The sequence below is a fragment of the Arachis ipaensis genome, chromosome B1, assembly GCF_059453495.1.
Source record: "Arachis ipaensis isolate K30076 ecotype BB chromosome B1, ASM5945349v1, whole genome shotgun sequence".
In the NCBI taxonomy this organism is placed as follows: Eukaryota; Viridiplantae; Streptophyta; class Magnoliopsida; order Fabales; family Fabaceae; genus Arachis; species Arachis ipaensis.
In genome coordinates, this window is record NC_142436.1 from 12,809,286 (window position 1) to 12,830,894 (window position 21,609).

General features: G+C 36.2%; 1 non-coding gene across 1 annotated transcript; it reads right to left on the minus strand.

The window, feature by feature from the left end:
• Positions 1 to 17,548: 17,548 nt before the first annotated feature.
• LOC148575746 (small nucleolar RNA R71) lies at positions 17,549 to 17,655 on the minus strand. The gene has a single exon (XR_015902920.1). It is a non-coding gene; the product is annotated as a small nucleolar RNA R71 (small nucleolar RNA).
• Positions 17,656 to 21,609: the final 3,954 nt, after the last annotated feature.

Genomic DNA, 21,609 nt, shown 5'->3' on the forward strand with positions numbered 1-21,609 from the left:
CTCTCTCAAGTTCTTATCTAACTTGACTTGGTTATGCTAATATCTAACTCTTCACTCTAAGTGCTAACCCAATTTAGAAAGGGGCACCTCACAGGTACAAGACACAAGACATATGAAACAACCTAAAGAAATCTGAAATCACTATAGGCTTTTCTCTCAAGTGTTTCACTCAGTCTTTTGTCACTCTTAGGCTTTTTCTTTGTTTATCTCTTCCAGCCTTTACCTCTCAAAGAAATTACAAAAAGATATATATTGAAAATAAAATACAAACTGTAGAACATGAAAGAGATTGATGCATTAACAGCCTCTGTTGCTATTAGTTGAACCAGATTCAGGTAACTCTGATTAAGTTATTCATCTTGGCAGAATACTTATTTAACTTAGAAAGCACTGTCCAAAAATGTTGAACTCTTCTCAGGAAAACTCTTCAAACAAACTCAGATTATGGTTCTTTCTCCCTTGATTCTTTACCAAAAATATTTTTCTTTTTGTACCTTGTGCTGTGTCACGATTGAGATTTTCTCCCAAGTCAACTTCTTGGATTTTGAGCTTTGATAAAACCATCCATTTTCTTTTTCCAATCAATCCCTAAATTAGGGATATCAAATCTAATTCTCTTGTTTGACCGTGGTCAACAAAGCATCAGAGATGGTCTTACTCAGTGATAATCCCAAATCCAAACCCTTGAAAATGTGCTTTGGCTCCAGGTAACTTTGTGAGCCATTGATTTTCAGTAGAAGTAATCAGACACTACTTTCTTCATTAATCCAAAAATGGTGTCGCAGAGAGTTGGAGAAGGAGTGAAGAAAATAACTTGCATGCAAATGGAAATAAATCACCTTTATCCTCTGACTTAGCTTAGCTTGCTTTGATTTAGGTGATTAGACATTAGTTTTTGTAATTTACCTTTCTCTCTCTTTCTTCTCTAGTGAATGAACAAGAAGGACGAAGTTCTTTCTTTCTTTCTGATTTTAACCGAAGCAAATTTGTGAATGTTGGCCTTGGAATGTTTCTTCTTGGTGGAATCACCTTGGACTTGAGTTGGATATATTTTTCATCCGGCCTAGCTGATTTCATTTCTTTATAACTTTGGGCTTTGTTAGATATGGAACTCACCAACAATCTTTGTTTAATTTGCTTTATCTCATTAGGATGTTGCTATTGTAATTTTGGCGTGCAACAATAACCAAGACAATTAAAAGCTAATTGAGTATTTAACTCATTAGATCAATGTTTGTTATCATTAATTGAATTAGTTAATTTCTTAACTCAACATCTATTAACGCTAATCTTTTACTAATTCAATTAGTAAGTTAGTTAGAACTTACGGATTAGGATTAATTATGCCTACTTGACTTTTCTCAATGTGTAGAAGTTGACGAAGTGGGATTAACTCTTCATAATTGCTATATTTGTGGTCAATGACAAGAATAGTGATCATTGACTCATCAACCTAGTCAAGGCCTTTTAGCGCTTGAATTTGATTCCTTTTACTTGTCAATTGCCTTAATTGTTTTTAGTTTAATTGCTTTTGATATTTAGTTATTATTTGCTTCTTTAACTTTTTGGCATTTCAATTCTCGTTTATTGCGATCAAACTTTCGATCTCTCATAACCAATGATTAAGTATCCGATTGCAATTTTTAGGAAGAACGACCCGAAATTAAACTCCTGGTATTTGTTTAAATTGTGACATTTTAAACTAAACTTTGAAAAATGTTGAATTTCGATTTAGAGCTGCAACAAAATTTGAGCTTTTAAACTTAGTAAATTTTTTAAATCGGTGTTTAGTGCTCTTTCATAGAGCATTCTTTTATTCTCACAGCAATGTTGTAGTGGGAGGAAGATTGCAATTCGATGGCATCGACAAGCATTACAAGTGGAGATAGGAGAAGGAAATTCGAACACCCTAAATGCGAGTTTGGAGCATATGTTGCCATGTAAGAATCTGGAACAGCAACGAATTCAAACAGAATCTTCTTGAGTTGTTGCTACTATCGTATAAGTTTGTGTACATTATTCCTTTTACTTTGCTATTAGCTTGGTTCTTTAGTTTAACTGAGTGAATGTCCAAACAAGTATGATAAATAAAAATATAAACAGTACCTAATCCATTAGCAAAAGAGTACACAATGATTTAGAAATAACATAACGACATCGTTTCGATGACCTGAAAATGGGTAATCAGTTCTTTATAAATGGTATATTCCATATTACCATCACGCAGGCTAACTCACACTCTCAACCTGAAAGAGAAGGATAAAAGCTAAATAATTATTTTTTATTTATTAGGGAGAGTTTTGTCAATTTTGAAAAAAAACAGGAATTAAAAAGGGATTTTACTCTTTTTTTAATTGACCTTGAAGTTCAAAACAACTAAAGTTAAGCCTCAATTGGTCGTGGCAGTATGCACTAAAAAAATCCCAAAATTCTAATTGAATATGCAGTATTTAAAATTCAAAAATTTGTATCATGTTAGTCTTATGCTCTTTTTTTTATCAAATGAGTTATGATATCGTTTGTGAACTGCATCACCTTTTTTTGTCATGCTAGACTAAATAACAATTAGCTGAGGTGGCAAATAAATTTTGGAAAATTAAAGTGGTCTTTTTTACTAAATTAAAATATAAAAACTCTCAAATGCCTTGGTCTCTTCTTTTCTCACTCCTGGTACTCTCATCTTTGTTATATCCTCAAATCTCCAAGAGTTCCTTCACGACATCATTAACGTAAGTGATCCCTAGCAATTGTTCCACAACTCAAACATTGGGATATGTTTTCCATTCAATATATCCTTCGCGGTCTTGCATGCTTTTAAAAGGTTCACGAACCTGACAACATTGGTGTGGACGTAAGAGGAAGGGTTTTTCATTGTGTAGCGAATTTTAGCCTGAGCAATCATATGTGGCAATGTGTGTGAATGACACGACATCAAAGAGCTTGTGAATGATTACGATGTCGTTGATGTTGCGGTTGGCGACAAAATGTTGGCATGTTCCAAGAGGCGCTGCCATGCCCGCTTGAGGTTTGGATTGTAGTTGTGGTTGAAGTTGTTGAGGTCAACGGCACTTTTTTCACTGTGGCGCTTGAGTTCGAGGGAGATGTGTGCTCCAACAAATTCTGCATGGCCATTGACGATGACAACAAGACTAGTGGAGAGGCATGGCGTGGCGACCTATTCACATGCTTCTCCCAGTCGGAGTCACCCTAGGGGATGGTAGAAGAAGTAGAGGAGGAGCTTCCTTGAGTATGGCGGCGTGTGACAAGGGTAGTGGTAGAGAGCGGGGATAAAAGCTGAATATTTGGAGAAGTATTTTTTTGCATAATCTTAATCATTGAAGTTATTTACTGTCTTGTTGATTGGTTGAGTTTTCTGTAGCACAATTGAAATGATGAAAATATAATGCTACCAAAATTAGGGTTACAGAAGGGGGGAAAGGACCCTATTGATTCATCAAAGTTCATCTATCAGGCTATCACCTGAACTAGTTGCTACTTAGCCCAGTGTGGCACTTTTGCCAGCTCACTAACGACATCATGACTCACTTCATAGAAAATTAGTGGGGATTAATGTGGTGTATTTTTTTAATTTTAATAATTAAATTAATGCAACTGGGATCTTGAAGATTTTTTTAATATTCTTAGTATATTTTTATTGGATTTCAAAAATATTATTAATTATTAACTTATTAATTTGTTTTAGTTTTTACATATATTTCAATTATACTCTCAGAATTAATATGATTAATAAAAATAATGACATAACAATTATACATTGATGTGTTACTAACACGTGTCAATTATATTTAGTATCAATGACACATTAATGTGATATAATCTAGAAACATTAAAATATTAGGAACAAAATTGAAATTAAATATAAATTTTGAGAATAAAAGGCATATGTATTTACACTTCATCTTCTCCGTTCGATAATGTGATTGAAAAGCTTTTAAATGGTATAACTATGTGAATCAATAGAGGCTCTCTCGTTTTCAACAAATTTATTGTCTCTTTTAATTTAAAGGTGAATCCGCAAGTATAAATGATTAGTTTCGGACTTCAAGTCTTCTTTCTTGTGTTTCGTGGATTCTCACCTACTTCTATTTTTTTTAGACTCAAGTCTTTTTATCATTATTATAAAAACTACACAAAAATCAGTCAACAGATCAAACATGCTAAAAACCAGGCAATTCAACGCAAACTAAGGTTTTGTTTGGATAGAGAAAAGAAAATAAGAAGAAAGAAAATGAAAAGAAAGAAAATAAAAAAAAAATAAAATTATTTATGTGTTATTTGAATGAAGAGAAAATAAATGAAAAAAAAATAAAAAGAATATTTTTTTTTGTTTAGATAAAAATAAAAGTAAAAAAAATTATCATAATATAAAATTATATTAATATCTTCATAATAAAATAAAATATAAATTCACATTTTATAAATATTTAAAATATTATAATTTTATATATTTAATTTAAATTATTTATTTAATACATATATAATATTTAAATATAATGTTTTATTATAATAATATATTAAACTAAATTTATATTGATAATTATTAATAATAATATAACTATGGATAATATTATAAATACATAAAAATAATCTTTTTTTTTTGTTTTTTTGTTTGTTATGGATGAAAAATTTTTTTGGTGAGACTCATAAAAATTGTTTTTTTCTTTTCATTTTTTTTGACATTCAAACAGAAAACTTATTTATTTTCCTTCTATCCTTTTTCTTTCCTCTTGTTTTCCTTTAAACCAAACGTAGTGTACGCGCAGTTGCAGCGCATGTCCACGGTGCACCAATGGTGTGGGTGAACGCTAAAAAACTACTCCACGTGCATGTGATTAGTGATAGTGAGTCTCCTCATAACAATATATAAAGTTATAAACTCTTTCTAATGTCATAATGACTCACTTGAGAGAAAAATGGCATCAGACTAATATGGTATAATTTTTTTAATTTCAAAAATTAATTTAATACGATTGGAGCTTAAAGATTTTTTTTAAATATTCAAAGCATACTTTTTATCCGATTTCAAAAATACTATTAATTTTTAATTTATTAATTTATTTTAATTTTAATTTTTACATATATATCAATAATACTACTAGAGTCAATAACTCAATATGATCAATAAAAATAAACATAATAATTATACATTAATATGTTACTAGCATGTGTCAACCATATACTAGTGTCAATGACATTAATGTTGTCGTGTCATATGTTGTCCACATCTAGGAAATAATTTAGATACATTAAAACATTAAAAACAAAATTAAAATTAATTTTTTTTGAAAAGAGAAAACAAGTTACCAGCCAGGATTGTATGATTTGTTTGAAGAAAAAAAAAAATTACAAATAAAAAAGTCCGATTTTAAATTTTAAATTTTTTTAGTTTTAAAAATAAAAATCAAAGAATCCAATTTTAATGTTAATTGTTTTTCATTTTTAAAAATGTAAATCGGTCTGATTCTTTTTAAACAAGTTAAAAATTAATTAGTAGGTTTGACTTTTATACATCATTGTGCCTCTAATTTCTTTAATTCTATTCATTGAAAAACATATCTCGTGTCTCACCTTTATGTTTATTTACAAACACTAAGACAGTAGCATAGATATATAAAATTATATTTGGCAGATAAGACATAAATAAAAATATTGTGTTCAAAATTTAAATAACTAAGGTAGTATATTTTGTATTTATTTTGAAAAGAAAAACGCTTACAAAAAATACAACTTAATTTTATTTTTCATTATTTTTATTATTTTTTTTTAATTATAATTTTTATTATTATATTTTTCTTTCTAAATGTCTTGAATAAAAAAAAAAAAGAGTAAATTGAACTTTTATAATTTATTCTAATTTATCACCAAACAAAATTTTAAAATATTAATTTGAGAAAAGGACAAATAGGTCCCTGACTTTTTGTACTATGGACATTTTAGTTCCTGACCATTGAAAAATATTTTTAAGTCCCTGACCTTTACAAAACTTGGACGGATCAGTCCCTCCGTCCAAATGCCTCCATCAGGAACTGATCCATCCAAATGCCTCCGTCAATAACTGATCCGTCCAAGTTTTGTGAAGGTCGGGGACTTAAAAGTATTTTTCAATGGTTAGGGACGAAAATGTCCTCGGGACAAAAGGTCAGGGACCTATTTGTCATTTTCTCTATTAATTTTTATATCTCTATATTTTGCATCTTATTTTTAGGACAATTCATTTAAATAAAATGTTTAGAGAAATATTTTACCAGAATACAACTTTATAAAACTGAAGACGCAATTGCAACTTTCACTTACTCTATAGAAACCGCTACTGGTATTAGCGGATTAGAGCAATACATAAACCGTTATTGACAGCCGCAGTTTACGTGGAAGAGCGTGCAAGCAGAAACCGCTATAGGTAGCAACGGTTTCTGAAGGAGTGGATTTGGACATAAACCGCGGTTTATGTGTTGTGTTGGTTGTTTGTAAACCGCTGGAGGCAACCGCGATTTACGTTCAAAGGGCCTATAAAACTGCGATATCCAACTGCGGATTCTTCATTTGGTGTGGAGCTTCAAATTTGTTAGAGAGAGGAAATTCTAGAGAGAGAGAGAGAGGAGGGGACTTTGGGAGCGGATTCAAGTTTTTTCAGTAGTGACCTTCAGTTGGACATCATGACAGACGAACAGAGCTTGTATCGACTGAACGGCGTTGTCCACATTGCCGGTGCCATTGTTGACGAGGTTAGCTTGTTTTTATTTTTCTAAGTACTAGAATTTGTAAAATAGAATCTAGTATGTACGATATAGGCGCTAGAATTTATAATTTAACCTTTATAGTTGAGTATTAGACTTTGAAATTTAGGATCTAGAATATAGGGTATGGAAAATAGAATACATAGATTAATACAACAACAACAACAACTAGGTGAGGTCGGCTACATGAATCAAACAACGCCATTGAGCTCTGTCATGTATCATGTCTACAACGAGACTATTTACATGTAGATCTCGTTTGACCACCTCATAGATGGTCTTCTTAGGTCTTCCTCTGCCTTTCACCAATTGTCCATCATCCATCTCATCCACCCTCCTGACTAGGTGCTCTGTCGATCTTTTTCTCACATGTCCAAACCACCTGAGATGCGATTCTACCATATTTTTTCACAATGGGTGCTACTCCAACTCTTTCCCTTATATCTTCGTTCCTTATTTTATCCAATCGCGTATGACCGCTCATCCATCTCAACATCTTCATCTCTGTCACACTTAGCTTATGTTCGTGCTCCACTTTGGCTGCCCAACACTTTGTACCATAAAGCATATCCAGTCTTATAGCAGTGCGATAGAATTTACCTTTAAGTTTTAAAGGCACTTTTTGGTCGCATATAAAACCAGATGCATTCTGCCATTTTGACCAACCTGCTTGGATCCTATGATTTACATCTTGTTCAATCTCTCCATTATCCTGTATGATGCACCCAAGATACTTAAAACTTTTGACTTTTCATAGGATATTTTCTCCAATCTTCACCTCTATATTAGGGTTTTTCCTTTACAAACCGAACTTACATTTCATATATTCCGTCTTGCTATGGCTTATCCGCAAACCATACACTTCCAGAGCTTCTCTCTATAAGTCCAACTTCTTGTTTAAGTCTTCCCTTGACTCTCCCATAAGGACGATATCATCGGAAACAAAACATGTTCCATGGCACAGGCTCTTGGATGTGCTCTGTGAGTACTTCCAAAGACTAATGTGAAAAGGTACGGACTTAAGGAAGATCCCTGGTGTAATCCTATACCAATGAAAAATTCCTCTGTCACACCACCTTGAGTCTTCACATTTGTTGTGGCCTCATCATACATGTCTTTAATTGCACGAATATATGCGATCTTTACTTTCTTCTTTTCTAAAACCTTCCATAAGACCTCCCTTGGCACCCTATCATATGCTTTTTCCAAATCAATAAACACCATATGTAGATCCATTTTATTACTACGATACCACTCCATCATTCTTCTTAACAGGTATATTGTTTCGGTGGTGGATCTGCCTGGTATAAAACCAATTTGGTTCTCTGTTACTTGTGTCTCTTTTCTCAACCTCCGTTCTACCACCATTTCCCATAACTTTATGGTATCGCTCATGAGTTTGATCTCTTTATAGTTTCTGCAACTTTGTATATCCTTCTTATTCTTGTAGATAGGTACCAATGTGCTCTTTTTTCACTCGTCAGGCATCTTCTTTGATCTTAAAATCTCATTAAAAAGCTTGGTTAACTAATTGATACATTTTTCTCCAAGGCCCTTCTAAACTTCAATCGGGATATTATCAGGTCCTACCGCCCTGCCATGAAGGTTGTAGTAGGCTTAGAGAAGGGGGGTTGAATCTATGCCTTTCTTTTAACTTAATGAGTTAACCCTTTTAAAACAAACTTGCTGTCTGAAACTATTTGAACTCAGCAGCGAAAATTTATGAGACAATTTATTTTTGTCTCATGAATATCAGAAAACAAAACAGAGCAGAAAGGAGAAGAGCTAACACCATCATGTATCCTGGTTCGGTTGTCTTGTGCTATGCAACCTATGTCCAGTCTCCACCGCAACAGTGGTGGAATTTTCACTATAATTAAAGTATTACATATACCAATTTTATAGGATTGACACAATCCTTTCACACTAAAGTTCTAACCTAACTTGACATTGGTTATGCTAATACCTAACTCTTCACTCTTAGTGCTAACCCAACTAAGAAAGGGATACCTCACAGGTACAAGATACAAGACACAAACTTACCTAAAGAAATCTAAAAATAACTCTAGGCTTTTCTCTCAAGTGTATCACTCAGCCTTTTTCAACTCATTGGCTTTTACTTGAGCTCTCTCAATATGCCTTTTCACTCAAGAAATTACAGAAAGATAACCATTGAAAAGTAAAATGCAATCTGTAAAACATGAAGGAGATTGACTTCTTCAACAGCCTCTTTGCTATGTGATAAACCAGATTTGCACTACTCTGATTTAGTTCTTTATTTTGGCGGAATGCTTCTTTGAAAGAAAGCACTGTCCAGGTAGATGAACTTCTTCAGAGAGCTTATTCTCAGAACAAAACCTCAAAACACTGGGTTATCTCTCTTTGCTTCTGAATAAACAGAAAATCTTCTTTTATCTCCTTGCATGTTGCTAGGTTCTTCTTCCTAGGTCAACTTCTTGAGCACTGTACTTCACCAACCTACAAACTCACTTTTTATCATTAATCCTCAGAGTAGAAACTTTGCTTCTGACCTTCTCTTGTTGACCGAAAGCCATAAAACAACAACCACAAAAGTCTTCCAATGGTAAACCGGATCTGAGCCATTGAGAAGCTACTTGGTCACCAAGAATCACTTGTGACCGTAGATACACAGCAGATTGGAACAGAAATCAACTTTCCCTTGTATGCCATTTTCAAACTTGCAGAGTGTTGGGAAGAAGAGAAGAGCATATGATGCATGCATAAGGAAATGTGTTACCTTTAACCTTTGCCTTAGCTTGATTTGGTTTGATTTTGCTGATTTGACCTCAGCCTTTCTTGCCTAACCTTCTCTTTCTTTCTTCTTCTTTGAATAGCTTAGGAACTAAGCACTCTCTCTCTCTCTTCTGTGATTTCTGATTGAGACAAGGAAAAAGTTAACGTTGCTTTTGGTGAAAGCATATGAGAGGGATCAGCTTGCTAACGGGCTTGGGTCGGTCTTTCCATTCATGCAACCCGTTTGCTTTTTATTCATCACCTTTGGGCTTCTATTATTTTTTGACCCATTATAATAGATTCAACTTGCTTTGAGTTGGACTATTGTTGATTAGTAGCCTTCCAGCCTTGCTTCTATTTTTATCCAATTGGGCTGCTCCATTATATTTATTTTTGGCCTGCAACATATCATCATAAATAATTAACACTAATTATTTATTTTTTCCAATAAAATAATGTTTATCATCATTAATTAATTTAGTTAATTTCTTAACTCAACATGCCATTTTTCACCTGCTTTAGATCCTCTTTTACCTCAATGTATCGAATCCTTCGGTAGTAGTCAAAGTTTTGATCTTCTTTTCTTGTGCATAACTGACCAAGTCTTATGCCCTTCATTAAATAACTCGTAGAAGTAGCTCTTCCACCTTTCATTAATCTTCTCTTCTTGAGCCAACACCTCTTCTTCTTTATCCTTTATGCACTTAACCTTATCCAAATCTCTCGTTCTTCTTTCCCGAGTCTTTGCGATTCTATATATACCTTTTTCTTCATCTTTCATGCCTAGAGACTGGTAGAGACCCTCATATGCTCTTATTCTTTCTTCACTTACAGCCACTTTTGTCTCTTTTTTAGCCGCTTTATATTTTTTCCAATTATCTGCATTATGGCACAAAGATCACTCTTTAAAGCACTCCCTTTTTACCTTTATCTTTTCTTGTACACTCGCATTCCACCACCAGGATTCCTTGTCTCTTGGTCCCATCCCTTTAGATTCACCAAAATTTTCTTTTGCTGTTCTTCTGATAACTTCTGCCATCTCCCTCTACATCTCCTCCGCGCTTCTATTCCCATCACACTTTGTCTCTTCTCATACTTGTCTTAGGAAGCTTCTTTGTTCCTCACCTTTCATCCACCACCACCTCGTCCTTGGGTACTTCGTATGATGTCTTTTTCTCAACTTTTGCTCAATACAAAAATCCATGACGAGCATCCTATGTTGTGTTGTTAAACTTTCTCCCGGGATAATTTTATAATTAATGCAAAATTTCTGGTTGACTCTCCTCAACAAGAAGTCGATTTAAGAGCGTGTCATGCCACTCTTATATGTTATAAGATGTTCGTCTCTCTTTTTAAATCATGTATTTGCGATGAGAAGGTCAAAAGTTGAGGAAAAGTCCAAAATAGTTTTACCATCGACATTGATCACCCTGAAACCATGGCCTACGTGAATACTTTTATACACAGTCACTTCTCTTCCAACATGGCCATTTAAATTTCCTCCTAAGAAAAACTTATCTTTCCAAGGTAGGTCTTGAACCAAACTCTCTAGATCCTCCCAAAACCTTATCTTGTGTTGTTCGTTCGAACCCACTTGTGGTGCATAGACGCTAATCACATGAAAAGTACCTCCCTCCCCACAAGTTTAATAGAAATGATCCGATCTCCCACCCTCTTGACATCCACTACGCCCTTCTTCCACTACTTATCTACGATAATACCTACCCCATTCCTATTCTTCACCTTTCCTGCATACCAAAGTTTGAATCCAGAAGTATCCAACTCCCTAGCCTTTGCACCAACCCATTTTGTTTCTTGTAGGCACATAATGTTAATCTTCCTCCTTGTCATGGTGTCCACCACCTCCATGGATTTTCCTGTTAGGGTGCCTATGTTCCATGTCCCAAATCTCAACCTTCTGTTGCTCCAACCTTTACCTTTTACGTTGTAAACTAGCTTATTTACCCTCGTCCGTTCACGAAAATGTGGGAATCCTTGATCATTTAACACTACATTTGGGCACTGATGCAGCAGCTCTTGCTCATTTGATACTGTACTCAAGCCACACAACGCGTTGCTTTCGGACAACGGCCTAGCTTTAGCGCAATAACGTCTTTGATTCATGTTATGAAGATTCGACTAAATTTTATTTGGTTGTCGAATACCTAACACAACCCTCCTTCTTTATCCGAGTTTGGGACCGGCTATGTACCGCAAGTGTAACATAGACAGAGTTAGAATAAATAGATTAATTTTTATAATTTAATCTCAGATTTTAGAATATAGAATGTAGTATGTTGTAGCGTATAAGACATGGATAATATCATACCTTAAGATTTATAGTTTAGGGTGTTAGATTTAATGCGGATGGAATGTTAGACTTTGTTGTGATTTTGTGATTAAAAAGGCTGCAAATGTTATTTAGTGTTTATGCATGTATCAAGTAGAATAATTTTTAATTATTTAGTGTTAATACGTTTAGGGTTCTTTTTAATTATTTAATAAATTAATTAATTTATTAAATAATTAATTAATTATGTAGTGTTAATACGTTTAGGGTTCTTTTTAACCTCACGCTGCACGTTGTGGCGTTTCAACTTGGGTTGTCTGTAGGCCGTTTGTGGGTTCCTAGCTGAGTTTGAAAAATTCATGGAGGGTGGCCGACCAATTTGGAAATGGTTTCAAAAGTTATTCGGTGAGTTGTCACCGCTGAATAAGGTCAAGCAGATGACTGTCTACTTCACATAGTTCCATGAGAGGTTTAGAGTGTTACTAGCTGATGTGACTGAGGATACTGTTTGCATATACGCACGTGCCTATATTATGATGTTGTTATCCACTCAGTTATTTGGTGACAAGAGTGCGAACCGAGTTCATATTCAGTGGTTGCCTTTTGTGGCGAATCTTGATGACGTGGGCAGTTATAGCCAAGGTTCTGCTGCATTGGCATGGTTGTATCGATGCATGTGTCAGGTAGTGAACAGAAATGTCACCAACTTAGCGGATCCTCTCTAGCTGCTACAGAATTGGATCTTCTGGCGGTTTTCCTCTCTGAGGCCGCACGGGTTTGAGGATTTTTCATTTCTATTGGCATCCAGGTGTCGTTTATTTGTTCCAAGTTTATAAACTATTATATGTCGTGTTAAACCTTCATCTTACCACTTACTATCATTCAAGTGGGCAGCATACTTACCAGCAAATGATGGGAATGAGCAAAGGGTTATACATTATCGTGTTGCATTAGATTGATTGAGCACTCGAGATGTAAGTTTCATGTGTGTGGTTGGTTTCATAAGTAGCGGTTCACCATTCTTACTGCATATAATGTTTTAACGTACGAGGATGTTGAATTTTCAGATTGTGTGGGAGCCTTACTCCACCCTTGACGTACTTGTTGTGGTTCATCATGAGATACTTACGGAGGAGCATTGTCGGTTATGACGAGCGGTTACCAGCTTGATATTTTTGCCGTCATTGAGCGGCATCAAGTTGATAGGGTGGTCCCACAACTTGGCGGTGTGCAGCATGTTCCTGAGCGAGCTTTGAACATAAACTGGCTTCATGCTAAGGACGGTAGGGGAGGAAATAGGTGGTTCCCCCATTATTATCATACATGGAATTTATACTAGGAGAACAAAGATGATTCCGTCCTTAGTATCGACAGAGTGCCTGATCCAGGCCCCTCCGTGGAGTTCTTAGATTGGTGGCACCGGGTGACGCACATGGTTCTTTCTCCGAGAACGGCATTCGCCGATCCTCGGCCGGTGGAAATACCAGTCGAGGCCTTTTAGAGAGAGTCGTCACAGGCACCACAAAGAGGACAAGTTCCGGACATGCCAGATAACAGGCGTGTGGAACGACGCCATCGTATTGGTACATGAGACACTGATCAGGAATGGTGATGGTTAGATGATATGATGTAGGAGGAGGAGGCTGGTTGGGACGGTGGAGGTATTGGCGAGCATCGTGTTCGTCGGGCTAGTGCTAGACGTATGGGGGCTGGTGGTGGTACCTAGCAGGTAGGTCATGGGAGTGGTGGGGACATGGAGACTGTGGCTAGCGGCGGGATATTCAATGTTAGGTCAAGCTCTCAGGTTTTCCATGATAGTGCCCAAAACCAACAAACAATTTTGGATACCATAGATATGTCGACTTGACCAACAAAGTGACTGGTAGATTCTTGCTGCCCTTTAAAACAGAGTTCACACACTCATATATGTTGTTAGTCATGTGGCCAAATCGTTTGCCGCCATCCTTGTGCTGTGTTCAGACTGTTCACCTCTCGTACTCCATTCTGTTTGCCCAATCATACATGGCCAGATTTTCAGTTCTCATAATATCAAACCAATACTCAAACTTGGCCTCAATCTTCGCATAAGCAGCATTCACAAGTAGCCTCCTCGCATCCTGCCCCTAAAAGCTAAGAGCAATATTGGCTGCAACATGACGAATACAAAATGCCTGATAAGCATGAGGAGGTAGCCAACCACTGTTAGGTGCCTGTAATGCAGCCTTGATGCCATTGTGCCTGTCAGATATCACCAGAATACTCTCTTGTAGAGTCACATGTCTTTTCAGGTTGGTTAGAAAATATGCTCAGGACTCTACATTTTCTCATTCCACAAGTGCAACAGCAATGGACAAGATATTCGAGTTTCCGTCTTGAGCAATAGCCAACAGCAAAGTCCCTCCATACTTGCCATACAAGTGAGTACCGTCGATGCTGACTAGTGGTTTGCAGTGTCAAAAAGCCTCCATACATGGAGAAAATGTCTAAAAAAGATGATGAAATAAGACAGTTGATTCATCAACCTGATCACCTACTCTAGTCGGAGAGGTCTTCAACAGAGCAATCGTACCCTCCATGGTGATGTCACCCTATGGATCCGTTGTACCTACTAACTTTCCAAATGCTCTTCCTTTGCTGGAGCGTGATACGAATCATCCACGTACACCATTTTCCGAACTCCTTGCATCTCCCATAGTATTTAAGATGGTCCAACTCCATCACCCTATACTCAACTCCAGGCTGGATGCTGTAATCCTTTACGCTCAGCACAGCTTCCTCCTTACTTTGGAATGATTGGCCAATATGAAATTCCGTTAGAGCGATTGCATCATGCAGTCCCTAACTCCCAAAGGTTGCATCGACATCCGACTATTGGCCTATGGCTTCCAAGTTCAAGGTTGACAAGTGTCGAGGATGTTGTTGTGTGCCGGAACTCGATGACCCATGGGGTATATATGGATTGCTCGGAATATCATCATCACTGTCCCCAACAATGTCGACCGGCTCATTGTTTGAATCATTGTCTCGCATCTCATTTTCGACTCGATCCAGTCTAGACTCAACTGTAAAATCAGGAATACCCAAGGCACACTAGCAGTACCAACTGCAACACATGGAGGATTACTGAATAGACAAGCAGGTGCTACTTGATGCGTGAGCATCTTTCCTACCTTTTCCTAGTGAATTTGCATTTAATTTGTTGAGTTTAATCAATAATTAATTATCTTTTAGCCACTATAGATGCTACTTTGAGTTGTGTGCAATTCTGTTTATTTTAGGTAGCATTCGGATGGATTTGATGGAGTTTCCGCAGAAAAAGAGAAGCAGGCGAATGATGCTGTCAACCCTGACCTTTCTGCACTCAAACCTGAATAACTCAAGCTACAGAGGTCCAATTGACATGATTCTAGTGGCGTTGGAAAGCTAACTTCCAGAGCTTTCCAACGATATATAATAGTTCATACTTCTTCTCCATCAATTCGGCCAAGGCTGCGCCTAACTTGAGATTTCTCAAGTTATGCGTGGATTATTAAGGAATCAAGTGGTCCCCAACTCTCCAAGAAGCAAGCACGCAATCTCCTATTAATTCTTATTTAAACTTTATTTTATTTAAAAATAAGAAAATATATTATTTAGTTTTAGGAAATATATTTTACATTAATTAGGATTAGATATAAAAGGGAAAAGATTATCTTCTCTTCTACGTCATTCCGCAAATTACAGTTTTTCAAAATCCTTATGTTTTCTCCCTGAACCATGAGCAACTAAACCTCCACTGTTAATGTTAGGAGCTCTGTCTATTGTATGGATTGATACTATTATTTTTCTACTTTAATTCATGTACTGATTTATAATTCAAGAATTGTTTTCGTTCTTTATCTTATGAATTTGGGTGGAACGGAAGTATGACCCTTGTTCTAATTGAGATCATGTATAACTTGGAAAAGCTCTTTACTTGAACAACAGCTTGAAAACAATTTCTCCTAAACTTCTAATTATCTGGACTTAACGGGATACGTGACATATAATCCTTTTATATTTGGGTAATTAGAGTTTCTGTGGCACATAAACTAGAATTGAACTTCACCCTCTAATTGGAATTAAGTGACCAAGGAATTGGCGGTTAATGAAGGTTAGAGGAGACTAAAAAGGTCTAAGGAATTAGGGTTTAATCACTTATAGTTTGCTATGAATGAAATCTTGCATGATTAAAATAGTTAGTAAGAAAAGTCAATCCGGAAAATAGATAACTCTAAAGGCTTAACTATTTCTCCATATATTATTCACTACTTGTTTACTGTTTGCTTGTCTGATTCTCTGATTTACTGTTAATGCAATTGAGACCCAAACACTACTTTCTGTTTGTCTGACTAAGCCAATCACTCAACTATTGTTGTTTGATCCATCAATCCTCGTGGGATCGACCCTCACTCACCTGAGGTATTACTTGGTACGACCCGATGCACTTGCCGGTTAGTTTGTAGACTTTAAATTCCGCACCAAGTTTTTGGCGCCGTTACCGGAGATTGACTATAATTGACAACTACCCGTTGTTTGATTGCTTAGATTAAATATTTTTTTTCTTTAATTATTTTTCTTTGTATTATTAATTTTTATTTTCCATTTTTTCTCTTTACGTTTTTTTTTCTTCCTTTATTTTTCTTTCCGTTAACACTTCCCCTCCCCCTGTTTCGTTCATTTTTTAGTTTTTTAACTTTAATTTTTATTTATTATTTTTTCTTTAAACTTTCCCCCCTTTCCTGTTTCTTTCTTTTTTTATTTTATTGTTTAGTTTTAAAATATAAAAAAATTAAATAAATAAAATAAAAAATAAATAAATAAAATAAAAAATAACAAAAATAGACTTCGTTCTTTTCTTATTATTTATTCTTCTTTTAATATTTTATTTTTTAGGTGCCTCTGCTTTAGTTTTAATTATATTTGTTTCTAATTTTTGAATATTGCAGTATATTTTTTTTAATTTCTGAAATTAAGTTTGGTGTTCTCTAGTTATTTTTATTTTAATTTTTCTCCTTTCTTTAGCTCCATAATTTTGAAAATTTTGTCCTAAATTTACTAGCAATTTTTGAATTTTATTTAATTATTTTATTTAGTATTTTTATTTTATTATTTTACACAAGTTACCTCACTGGGAATTCTCTGCACTCTGACGTAGAGAATCCCACCTTTTCTTATTTTCTGCCTGTTTATGAGCAGGAATAGGGACAAAGAACCTTTTTTAGACTTTGATCCTGAACTTGAAAGGACTTTGAGGCGGCGTTTGCAACAAGCAAGACTTTACAAGGCTGTAGAGTCCACTATGGATCATAATAATGCTGTCAATGCCAATGTGGCAAATCCAGTTGGAAATGAGCAACATAGAAGAGTGCTTGGTTCTTACACTGCTCCTAATGCAGATCTTTATGGCAAAAATATTGTGGTGCCTCCTATAACTGCCAACAACTTTGAGCTGAAGCCACAGCTAGTTACTCTTGTGCAGCAGAATTGTCAATATCATGGACTCCCTCAGGAAGATCCAAATCAGTTTATTTCTGATTTTCTGCAGATTTGTGACACTGTGAAGACCAATGGAGTGAATCCTGAGGTGTACAAAATCATGCTCTTCCCATTTGCTGTGAGGGATAGAGCAAAGCTGTGGTTAGATTCTCAACCCAAGGAGAGTCTGGATACTTGGGATAAGGTTGTCACTGGATTTCTGACTAAATTTTTCCCACCTCAAAAGTTGACTAAGCTAAGGGTGGAAGTTCAGACTTTCAGACAGAAAGATGGTGAGACCCTTTATGAAGCCTGGGAGAGATTCAAGCTACTGACTAGGCAATGCCCTCCAGACATATTCTCTAGATGGACTCAGCTGGATATCTTTTATGAGGGCTTATGTGAAATGTCCAACAGGAATTCTTTGCACTCTGAGACCTCTCAGAAGATAGGCGTGTTAGAAGTGGAAGCTGTTAATGCTCTTCTTGCTCAGAACAAGCTTATGTCTCAGCAAATAAATCTACTTACTCAACAGTTGGGTGGAATGCAAGTTTCAGCTGTCAACACTCATAATGCACCGCAAGAGGTCCCTTATGACATGACAGGTAATTTTATGCCAAATGAGAATTATAATTATGCTCAATCTTCTACTGAACATAGGGAATGCTCCTAGAAACCCCAATAATGATCCCTATTCTAAGACCTACAATTAGGGGTGGAGAAATCACCCAAATTTTGGGTGGAGAGAGCAACCTCAGAGGCCACAAAATTTTAATAATAATTCTCAGGGTGGTTTCCAACAGAATAATTTTAATAACCACCAGTTTCAGTCATCTCAGCAAGCAACAACTCAGCCCCAGCAGAACAATGATTTGGAAGCAATATTGGCAAGTTTTAGACAGGAAACCAAAGCATCAATAAAAAACTTGGAGATTCAGATGGGTCAATTAGCCACAAAAGTTAATGAAATTGATCAGAGGATGACTAATAGCCTTCCTGGTAACATAACTCCAAATTCAAGAGAGGAGTGCAAGGCTATCACCTTGATAAGTGGACAATTGGCACATATGGAAGCACAAGTTAATGAGGAGCCAGTTGAAAAAGAAGCTCCAGAGGAGAAGAAGGAAGAAGTAGAGCACGTCCCTCCAAAGCGTGCGAACAACCTATTCCCAGACTCTCTTGACACTTATCCTACATTGCCAAAGGTTCCTGAGTACAAGCCTAAAATGCCATATCCTCAGAGACTTCAAAAGGAGACCAAGGACAAGTAGTTTTCAAAGTTCTTGTAAGTCTTTAGAAATTTGCAAAACAATATTCCTTTTGCTGAGGTTTTGGAGCAAATGCCTCTCTATGTCAAATTCATGAAGGTGTTGTTGTCAAAGAAGAAACCTTTAAAGGGAGATGAGACAGTGGTCCTGACTAAGGAATGTAGTGCCATTATTCAGGATCACTTGCAAAGGAAGATGCCAGATCCAGGGAGCTTTCAAATTCCATGCACCATTGGGGGCACAACCTTTGAGAAAGCGTTATATGATCTGGGAGCAAGCATAAATCTAATGCCCTTATATGTGATGAAGAAGCTGCAAATCTAAGAGGCACAACTCACAAGGATAGCATTACAAATGGCAGACAAATCTCTAAAGCCTGCATATGGATTAATGGAGAATATCTTGGTCAAAGTGGGTAAGTTCTTCCTCCCAGCAGATTTTGTGATTCTTGACATGGGAGAGGATAAGAATGCCTCTATAATTCTAGGAAGGCCATTCCTAGCCACAGGAAGAGCTCTAATTGATGTAGAAGAATGTGAATTAGTGCTTAGAGTGCATAATGAGCAACTGGTCTTTCATGTCTTCAAAGATATACATTCAGCAGGTGAAGAAGAGAGGTGCATGCAGACTGAGCTTCTTACTCCAAACCTTCAAGAACCCCCTGATGATGCACAACAGAATTTGCAGCTCAACCTCCTTTAGTAACAATCAATAAAATTCCTCCTGACATCAAACCTGAGTTTGGTGTTGGGAATTGATAAACCCATATTTTATGATATATTTTGTGCTTAAATTGAGTGATTTATTCAATCCTTCACCCACTTATTCATATTAATTGCATGGTTTTACTTTTCCTTCCTTATTATGTGATGTATGTGAAAAACATGTTTCCTATGCTTTAAAATTAATTATTTTAATTACCTTTATTATCATTCGATGCCGTGATTAGTGTGTTGAGTAGTTTCAGATCTTCTAAGGCAGGAATGACTTAAAGGATGAAAAAAGAAACATACAAAGATGGAAGGAAGGCACAAAATGGAGTTTCTAAAGAAACTGGCATCCACGCGATCGCATGGGCGACGCGGACGCATGCCAAGCGCAAATCAACAGCGATGCGGCTGCATGACTGACGCGGCCGCATGACTGACGCAACCGCATGACAAGACAAGCTCCGAATGACGCGACCGCGTGACCCACGCGGACGCGTGACAGAGGCCACGCACCAGAAATTGCAAAAAACGCTCCCAGCAATTTCTGAAGCCCTTTTTGGCCCAAATCCAAGTCCAGAAGACATAGACCAGAGGTTATGAAGTGAGGGAATGCATCCATTCAAGAAGAGCTCGCCAATTTAGTTACTTCTCATGATTTAGATTTAGTTTTGAGAGAGGTTCTCTCCTCTCTCTCTTAGGATTTAGGATTTCTCTTAGTTTTAGGAGTGACTCTCAATCCCAGGTTTAATGTTCCTTTACTTTAAGCTTCCCTTTCACTTTTATTCATTCCATTACTTTTGCCATTTAATTTATGAATCCTTCTATGTTCCAGATTATTTGAATTAATGCTATTCGAGGTATTTCAGTTTATTATTGCTCTCTTTTATTTATGTCACCATTGCTTCCAATCTGAAGACATTTTTATTCCAGCAATTTTACTTTTTCCCCTTTTGGTCTTGGTTAAGAAAGCAGTAACTCAGGAGTTATCTTATCTCAACATAATTGATAACTGTTATCTTTGCTAATTGAACTGAACTTCAATAATCCCAACCTTTTCTTAGGAAATAAATAGGATTCGAAGATCAAACTAATTAGTCCCTTGACTTTCCTTTGCTTTTGTAAAGGTCAACTAAGTGGAATTAAGATTCAACTTTCATTATTATTGATAAGGATAACTAAGTCTGGACTTCCAATTTCTCATACCTTGCCAAAAATTCATTTTATAGTTATTTATTTATTTTTAATTGCCATTTAAATTACTTGTCATATTTGTTCCTCATTCTTAAAACCCCAAATTTACAATCTCCATAACCAATAATAAGAACATACTTCCCTGCAGTTCCTTGAGAAGACGACCCGAGGTTTAAATACTTCGGTTATCAATTTTTAAGGGGTTTGTTACTTGTGACAACCAAAACGTTTGTACGAAGGGATTTCTGTTGGTTTAGAGACTATATCTACAACGCGACTGTTTTTATAAAATTCTTTACTGGCAAAAATTCTAACGTCAAAAATGGCGCCGTTGCCGGGGAACTGCTAACGTGTGCCTTATTATTGGTTATTGTAAATATTTTTCTTTTACTTGTTTATTTATTTCTGTTTTTCCTTCTTAATTTTATTCGCTACTATGAACTCTCACTCTTCTCGCTTTGAGTTTGGTTCTAACTTTGTTGAAGGAAATAGAAGTTACAGCAGGAATATGCATCAAGGTCAGACCAATCAAGGATGGATGGAGCCAAGAGGATCTAATCAACCCTTTAGGCAACAACACCCTCCAAGATATCATGAACAATGACCATTCTACAATGCATACCCAGCTAATAGATATGGTGGACAACCTTGTAACTACCAACAAGCCCCACCCCGTGCCTATAGACCATTCTCTCAACATAACTTCGAACCACCACACTCACAAGCTTCTCTTCACCATTCGCCACCACATGATCCCTATTTACCCCAGTTCCAATCTAATCACTCCCAAGCACCACCACTTTCCTATGTATCATGTCCAAATCCATCACCACAAGAATCAGAGGTTCGCCTCAAGGAAACAGTAAATAAACTTCAAATAACCATTCGACAACTGGAGCAAGCAGTAATTCAATTAGCTTCTAGACGTTTGAACATCCAACGACCAACCACAGCCCCATGTAGACAATCTAACGAAGAGCGTAGTATGAAGGAAATACTAGAAACTCCAGTGGACAAGACAGAGAATGAATTCGTACTAGAACAAGTAGAAGAAGCTGTCATTACGCAAGAAGAATAGTTGGTTGAAGATCTAGAAGACGCTGAACCTCCATGGGAATTCAGAGCTGAGAAGAACTCCGTCAAGG